Here is a 9,357-nt window from a genome sequence, read left to right as displayed (position 1 = left end):
TGCAGACATAAAGAGAGAACAGTTAGCGTGAACATCCTTAATGAACACATCTCACATCCATGGAGAAGACAATTATTAAAATCTGAACATATGACACACTGATGCATAGGACCAGGAGTGTTAAACTCATTCCATGGAGGGCCTAGTGTCTGCTGGTTTTGGTTATTTCCTTTCAATTAAGGACCTAGACAACCAGGTGAGGGGAGTTTCTTACTAATCAATTAGCTTAATTAATCAATCAAGTACAAGGGAGGAGTGAAAACCCACAGACACTTGGCCCTCTGTGGAATGAGTTTAACACGTGCATAGGACTGTTGGACACTACTAACTCAACTCAAGGCTGTGTTCATCTTTAACTGCAGACATAAAAAAGAAACAGACATTAGAGAGAACATCCTTAATGAACACAAGAACCTCAGTGTTTTCTCTGACAAAGTTCCATTTATGGAGGAGAACTGCATGTTTGACATTACTTACCTAGCTCTTGACTGTGTTTAGCTTGGGATGCATCTGGAGGCATGAAAATAGATAACAGTTCACAAAAGGACCTACTCAAGATGTTTTTTGACAAAGTCCTTTCCATGAAGGAGCCAATTACACTGATGTGATTCAGAAACCACACACTGTGATTTAAAGAAACCTTATATTAAATAATCTAGCATTTTGTGGAGAAAGTTGTTTCAAATAAAAATGGGTTTGCCCTATACATTTTTTTTTTTTTTATACAAATCCTTAAATACACATGTACAGTATCTGACCAATGTCTGCTTTTGTCACGACTTCCGCCGAGGCTGCCTCCCCTCCTTGTTCGGGCAGGTTTCGGTGTTCATCGTCACCGGCTTACTAACTACTGCCGATCCCATTCTCATCACTCCACTTGTCATGTCTTGTCTTGTCAATCACACACACCTGGTGCTCATTCCCCTAATTAGTATGTATATAAGTGTTCCCCTTGTCTTTGTGAGTGATTGTTTATTGTGAGAGCGAGGAGCTCGGTTGAGCTACTCTTCTGTTTGTACTTGCCAAGGTGGAATATTTTCCCTTGTATTAGTTTCGTTTTCACGCTGGGAGCGTTTTATTTATGTAAACGTAATAAACTCTGGACTTCGGTGTTTTACCTCCTGCGCCTGACTCCTTTATTCACACCTCGTCACAGCTTTTTAATTCTAAAGGTCAAATAGGGGGTTCTTATATTTGTCCTGTTTCACTGCATGTACAAGTGGTTAACCTGTACGAGTGTGAGGTGTGAAATGGAAATGTGTTTTTTGCATATCCCAACTCTCCCTGAGATACTCTCGGAGAGTGGGGTCATGGCCAGGGATCAGATTGATGACGACCCTGGAGCAATTAGGGTTAAGTGCCTTGCTCAAGGGTAGATCAACTGATTTGTTTCACCTTGTCGGCTCAGGGAATCGAACTAGCAAGCTTTCGGTTCTAGTACCCAACTCCTTGTGTATGCCACTCTGGAAACTGAACTGTAAAACATTTACATTCAGTCAAATAAACTCTTTAATTAGTTTTCTATTACCGTAGTCATTGGACAAACGATTCCAGCGCCCAGATGGTGAAAGCTAATATGACCACAAGGACAATGCTCAGAGAGACAATCACTGCAAAGGCCACTCTCCATGTGTCTGTGTGAACAAGGATCACCTCACCTGCAAGACACAAATCAACTGAGATCAGTGACATGCTTACCACTGCTACCAAATAATAAAATTAAAGGGTCATTTCACTCATAAAGAATGTTGTCAGACTTTTACAGACCTCAAGTGCAGACTAATGTCAAAATGAAACCACATCCCATGACATCAGTTGTGTAGATCCAGCTATATGCCTCAATGCCAAATGAATGGAACATTTGAGAACCATCTGTTTTCCTGGTTTATTTTGTGCATATCTTTTCCATTCATTTGGGGTGGAGGCATAAAGCTGGATCTACAAAACCAACATTTCATTTTGACATTAGAATACTTTAGTGTTCTTAAAATGTCGACAAACTTGTATCCAATTGTCCTATTTATGTTTCATTATTACTCAGCCTTTGTAATACAAAAGCATATAAAACATGAAAAGTGTTTCATATCAGCTAAACAATAATATGATGTTGTGCAACTCACTAGAGATGTGAAACTCTGTCTCCATGTTGATCTGCTCACTGAGTTGCCTCTGTCTGAGTCTGCAGGTAAAGTGGTTGGTGTCAGTCTCCTTTACGATGGTCTTTAGTTTGACTATGTAGAACCCCTTATAGTCCCTGTCTGTCTCTGACGGTCCAGCAGACAGAGTGACCCCCTTCACTGTCCAGCCACTCCAACTCAGGCTCAGGGAACCAGCCTTTAGATACACACAGCAGACCCATCCCTCCTTCTTTCTGTCCCTCAATGGAAACCTCTGGCTTGGATCCTATAGCTACAGACACAAAGGGAGACTGGAGATGAAGTACTGCTGAGATTGGAAACACTTCGCTGTGGGTTGTTGTATATATGGGGGAAAGAAATGTACCTCTTATGTGGACTTGAATAGTGGCATCATCATAATGGGTCTTAGACTGAACAAGACATTTGTACTGTCCATCATCAGTGCCTTGTACCCTGGTCAGTTTCAAAGAGGTGTTGCCCTTCTTCAGTTCCTCTTTAAACAATGATGTCCTTCCTTCGTAGGAGCGGATCTGATCATGGTATTTGTCTCTGCCGTCTTGGTAGAGATGGACTCGAATGTTTGACTGAGGGTCTGGGAGGTTGACTCTGAACCAGTCAACTCTCATGTCCTCAGCGCTGATGTTGGGTTTGATGTAACAGGGCAGAATGATGTCATCACCAGCCACAGCAACAATGGCACGAGTCGGACCAAGAACCTCAAACTTCTCTGGAAATAAAAATAAAATGACTGTGCACATCATCAACTGTTAGTCCCATTCAGACTTTAACAGACCACACTAAAGATAAACACCAAACCTGGCTCTAATACTTAAGGTTTGCTTGATTTAGCTTGGTTGTCAATGGAATAGCCTAGTACCGAAAGTGCAAATTGTACCCATCGTTCATGCAAATCCTCACATCGTTCATACACAAACACACACACACTCAAAGAACATGTGAGGTCACTCTACCAGAGCCTGCTCTTTGGAGGAGAAGCAGGAGAGTAACACACAGACAGTCTGTCCAAGTCCACATCATTTCTGAAAGAGAAGATTACATACTGTATATCTATCATAAAGATCCTGAGCCCTAGACCCTCAATGTGATTCAAAGTAGGCTATTTTATGGAGCGTATGGAATGGATTTGCTATTTAATCACCTGAGACCAAAGACAGAAGACTACTTAAGACAGACTTTCTAAAATATGTAAAACTTGTTCCTTTTATTAAGGTAAGGTAAAGGGAGACGGAACCAAAGGTACCTGAAACTTTAGCCTGACTGGTTCTCACACACAGTTATTGCCAACCATCAACATTGACTTGAATATTAATTGTGGGGATTTATTAGTACAAAGCATTTCTCCCATTAGCTATATTATCCCTGACAGCTTTAAACAGATATACAAATAATACTTACAATTAGATACATGCAGATCACAATTGAGAAGGGTTTGGTTTAAAGCTTGCTCGCCCATGGGGAAAGACTGGTGTGTCTACTGCAAGACAGGGAAGTAGCTTGCACCATGACTTGATATACTTGTTATTCTTGTAGATGAGATGGAATCCAAACTTTAATCAGCTTGAGTTAACTTATGAGGAAGTAGGTGAGAGGTGGCATAGTTTCTGGAAACAAAACCCGGACAAACTGGCTACACTAAGATGTCGCACATAGAGATCACAGGAGGCTGGTAATGGGAGGACGGCTCACAATAATGGCTGCAATGGAGTAAATGGAATGGTATCAACATGGAAACCAGGTCTTTGATGTGTTTGAGACCATTCCATGAATTCCGTTCCAGCCATTACTATGAGCCGGTCCTCCCCAATTAATGTGACACCAGCCACCTGTGATAGAGATACAAGCGATTGCCCTTACCCTGTACCTCCTCAGACTGGATGTGAAAGATTTTAGAAAATACATATAAAGACATAGCAACGTGTACACGTATTTATTCATCAACATCGTTTTACATTGTAACAGAAAAGTAATTTAGAGTTTCTGATTTTAAAAAACAACAGTTTAAGAAACTGTAATAATGACCAATAAAAGGCCTGTCTTCCCTGTGCTGAGGGATCATCCACTTCCCTCAGCCTATTGTTTGATCACTTTCACTGGAATTTGTTCTTACTGTCCTTTCATATCTCTTTATATGACTGTCCATATGTCACATATTGATTGTGGTATCCACTGTGGTGGGTTGTTGGCATGGACTACAGGAGAACCACAGCCTTATTGCACTGACATCAAGTTAACACTACAAGGCAGTAGACACACACTGATCACAGTGACATGTGATTGCAGAGACGGAAGAGGAAGTGAGACATCCCACTCCCTAATTTATTTTTTCAATGGAAGTCAATGAACTAAGTAAACCAGACCCAGCTGCTATCACATTGGTGTCAATGGGAGAGCCACACCCTTAAGTAGACCGGAACTGACCATTTTTTTCAATGGTAAACGGCCTGAGTGGACTATCTTTATTTATCCACCATCTTTGGTCATGGCAGATAGGCTGTGGTGCTGTAGAGGGGAAAGCACATGATCGTGTTAGGAAATACAAACAAGTTATTTTATCCTATTTCAGCTCGTATTAATAAGAAATAATGTGGTACTACTGACTAGTACGTCATGATACCTACATATTTGGCAACTGCTTGATACGGTAACCGAACGGTGCTCTACATTACATTTTTACATTTTAGTCATTTAGCAGACGCTCTTATCCAGAGCGACTTACAGTTAGTGAGTGCATACATTTTTTATTTTTCATACTGGCCCGCCGTGGGAACCGAACCCACAACCCTGGCGTTGCAAACGCCATGCTCTACCATTCCCTCCCCTACCCTGGACGACGCTGGGCCAATTGTGCGCCGCCCCATGGGTCTCCCGGTCACGGCCAGCTACGACAGAGCCTGGATTCGAACCAGGATCTCTAGTGGCACAGCTAGCACTGCGATGCAGTGCCTTAGACTGTTGCTATTTGATCTGGACAAATTCAGTGCACTATATTATGAGGTGTAGTAGGTTATCATTTGATATTAACCCTGAGTGTTCCACCATACCAGGCTCAGAGCAGTACAGTATACAGTATTACACTTTTAACATTATTGGGCCAAACCGAACTCTAATGGGCTGGCTCTGATATTTACCTTCCACATGGTCCTGTCCATCACGGTTCCATCAACTATGTCAAATGTGTAACCAGGCCAGCCCAGTACAGCTGTGTTCATCTTGGCTCAGGTCAGTAGTGTGGAAGGGTATATGAGCTATATTCTAAATGTATGTCTCTGGGTCTGTGTGTTGGCAGTGGTTAGTTGTGATGTGACACTGCTGAGACAGGCGGGAAACAGAAACAGGAAACACTATAGTCCTCCTGGAAATGGTGGCACGCATCCCATAACACACTGCAAAGAGGAGAGGAGAAAACACACCCACTCTGTTCCAGACTCCAAAACAAGAGAATAGTCCCATCTACAGTATGTAGTCCAAAAGGTGATGACTGCAGTAGGATGGATAAAAGGTGATGACTGCAGTAGTATTGATAAAAGGTGATAACTGCAGTAGGGTTGATCAAATGGAATAGGAACTAGTGAGTTGATATTCTGTGTATGACTGTATGGTTTGTATCAGTGTTTGGTTTGTGTTTTATACCAGAGGTTCTCCACCTATTGTGGATTCTCTACCCACCAATCACATTGGGACCTGTCTGAAGTACCCTTTCATGTGTGTGTGACAGGACATGAACAAATGTTGGTTTACTTGTAATACTTTTTGTCTACATATCATTTAATGATATAAATAATGTAATAAAGATAACAATCATTATATCATGATTACCATTACTATTGTTATTATTGACTTTAGAGGGGGTTGTTGGGAAATGTGGAATGTACAGTTGAAGTCGGAAGTTTACATACACCTTAGCCAAATACATTTAAACTCAGTTTTTCACAATTCCTTGCATTTAATCCTAGTAAAAATTCCCTGTTTTGGTCAGTTAGGATCACCACTTGTGAAATGTCAGAATAACAGTAGAGAGAATGATTTATTTCAGCTTTTATTTCTTTCATCACATTCCCAGTGGGTCAGAAGTTTACACACACTCAATTAGTATTTGGCAGCATTGCCTTTAAATTGTTTAACTTCGGTCAAACTTTTCGGGTTGCCTTCCACAAGCTTCCCACCATAAGTTGGGTGAATTTTGGCCCATTCCTCCTGACAGAGCTGGTGTAACTGAGTCAGGTTTGTAGGCCTCCTTGCTCGCACACGCTTTTTCAGTTCTGCCCACACAATTTTCTATAGGATTGAGGTCAGGGCTTTGTGATGGCCACTCCAATACCTTGACTTTGTTGTCCTTAAGCAGTTTTGCCACAACTTTGGAAGTATGCTTGGGGTCATTGTCCATTTGGAAGACCCATTTGCGACCAAGCTTTAACTTCCTGACTGATGTCTTGAGATGTTGCTTCAATATCTCCACATCATTTTCCTTCCTCATGATGCCATCTATTTTGTGAAGTGCACCAGTCCCTCCTGCAGCAAAGCACCCCCACAGCATGATGCTGCCACCCCTGTGCTTCACGGTTGGGATGGTGCTCTTCGGCTTGCAAGCCTTCCCCTTTTTCCTCCAAACATAACGATGGTCATTATGGCCAAACAGTTCTATTTTTGTTTCATCAGACCAGAGGACATTTCTCCAAAAAGTACGATCTTTGTCCCCATGTGCAGTTGCAAACCGTAGTCTGGCTTTTTTATGGCGGTTTTGGAGCAGTGGCTTCTTCCTTTCTGAGCAGCCTTTCAGGTTATGTCGATATAGGACTCGTTTTACTGTGGACATAGATACTTTTGTACCTGTTTCCTCCAGCATCTTCACAATGTCCTTTGCTGTTGTTCTGGGATTGATTTGCACTTTTCGCACCAATGTACGTTCATCTCTAGGAGACAGAACGCGTCTCCTTCCTGAGCGGTATGATGGCTGCGTGGTCCCATGGTGTTTATACTTGTGTACTATTGTTTGTACAGATGAACGTGGTACCTTCAGGCATTTGGAAATTGCTCACAAGGATGAACCAGACTTGCGGAGGTCAACAATATTTTTTCTGAGGTCTTGGCTGATTTATTTTGATTTTCCCATGATGTCAAGCAAAGAGGCACTGAGTTTGAAGATATGACTTGAAATACATCCACAGGTACACCTCCAATTGACTCAAATGATGTCAATTAGCCTATCAGAAGCTTCTAAAGCCATGACATCATTTTCTGGAATTTTCCAAGCTGTTTATAGGCACAGTCAATTTAGTGTATGTAAACTTCTGACCCACTGGAATTGTGATACAGTGAATTATAAGTGAAATAATCTGTCTGTAAAGAATTGTTGGAAAAATTACTTGTGTCATGCACAAAGTAGATGTCCTAACCGACTTGCCAAAACTATAGGTTGTTAACAAGAAATTTGTGGAGTGGTTGAAACACGAGTTTTAATGACTCCAACCTAAGTGTATGTAAACTTCAGATTTCAACTGTATTAGCCATTTCATGCAATCTAGAGCCTTAATTATATAAAATAAGGAAGCCATTCAAACTAACACAGTAAATATCAGGAGACCGAGAAAGAGAGGAGGTAGTGAAAGGGTAGAGACAGTAAAAGAGGAGACAGTGAAAGATAGGAGACAGTGAAAGATAGGAGACAGTGAAAGAGAGGAGACAGTGAAAGATGAGACAGTGAAAGAGGAGACAGTGAAAGAGAGGACAGTGAAAGAGAGGACACAGTGAAAGAGGAGACAGTGAAAGAGAGGAAAGAGTGAAAAGAGAGGAGACAGAGAAAGGGTAGACCAGGGGAGAGAAAAAGAGACAAGGCCCACTGCACTGAGGGATATGACAGACAGACACGCACACCCTGCCACAGCACACAGGTGGTGTGGGATATAAATACCCAGTGATGAATAATGGATAAAACACAGTCTGCCCACACTGGTGTCTGTCTCAGGGACCTCACGAGGAGCCATTCTTATAGCATCCCAAATGGCACTGATGCACTATTTTTTACCATAGCCCTTAGGACAGTGTTTCTCAAACATCTCCTCAGGGACCCCCAGCTGTTCCATGTATTTGATCTAGTCCAGAGCTAGCACACCTGATTCAACTTGTCAACTAAAAATCAACCCCTTGAATAAGTGAGTTAGGTGAAATAGTTCAGAGCTACAACAAAATTGTGAAACATCTGGGGGTCCCAGAGGAGAACCACTGCCATAGGGAATAGGGTGTCCACTCTTCTCTTCCCCTCCCCCCTCCTCCTCCCCCACGTCCCAAATGGCACCCTTTTCCGTATATAGTGCACTACTTTGACCAGAGTCTATGGGGAATAGGGTGCCATTATCTGCCAGAGTGGACACATCATAATACCCATAAAAACACAGAAATGGTTCCAATGGTTCACAAAAACATTCAATGAATTGTGTGTTTGGTGTAGGCTTACCTTGGTGTGACATTTTGATAGCCGTGTAATTCTCTCTCGTACAAGGTGAGTTTTATCAATATATTCGCCTCAATTTACTCAAAATAAATTGCAATGCTAATTATTGATAAAAGGTACCTTGTCCGAAAGAGATTTGAAAGGTTATCAAAACGTCACTCCAGGGTAAGCCTACACGAAACAGACCTTATATGAAGTAGTTCTAAAATCCCAGATCGAAAAATTAATGGTGAAAAAACTATTGAAACCGTTTCTGGGTTTTATGACTCATCGATACACATGGTGAAGCGTGGCTTAATATGACCACACCCTCGAGTAGGGTACAGACATAGGGTACTCCCTTTACTCCCATGTTAAATCTCCCTGAGGAGAAACCTTCCTTTCCCAGGACACTGACACAAGTATCAAACCTCTCTGGGTTGTCAGAGAGATGCTGGCATACGTCTCCATTTCTAACTTGTTTCCTATCTTCAGACAGGATGAAAGTGGGATTTGCTGTATCTGGGTCTAGAGTCACATCCACTGTGGCGAGAAACATCCACTTTATTATATATATATATATATATTTATATGAGGAAGTTATTTTACTGCAGGACTTGCTGCACAGTACATTACTGTAGACATATGTAGCCTATAAACATAGAAAATGCGCCAATCTTTGTCTGAGACTTTATGTCCCAGACCCTTTAGATAGAGCTTTAACCTGATCTTTATCAACTGATCCATAAGGGAACCACTCTGAACAGTTAT

The 9,357-nt window shown here is 41.7% G+C and overlaps 1 pseudogene; it reads right to left on the bottom strand.

The window, feature by feature from the left end:
• Nucleotides 1-1,533: 1,533 nt before the first annotated feature.
• On the bottom strand, nucleotides 1,534-3,629 carry LOC123488964 (annotated as a pseudogene).
• Nucleotides 3,630-9,357: the final 5,728 nt, after the last annotated feature.

The sequence above is a fragment of the Coregonus clupeaformis genome, unplaced genomic scaffold (genome assembly GCF_020615455.1).
Source record: "Coregonus clupeaformis isolate EN_2021a unplaced genomic scaffold, ASM2061545v1 scaf2628, whole genome shotgun sequence".
Classification (NCBI taxonomy): Eukaryota; Metazoa; Chordata; class Actinopteri; order Salmoniformes; family Salmonidae; genus Coregonus; species Coregonus clupeaformis.
The sequence above is the reverse complement of the archived record's forward strand: the minus strand, read 5'-3'. Positions and strand labels throughout refer to the sequence as shown.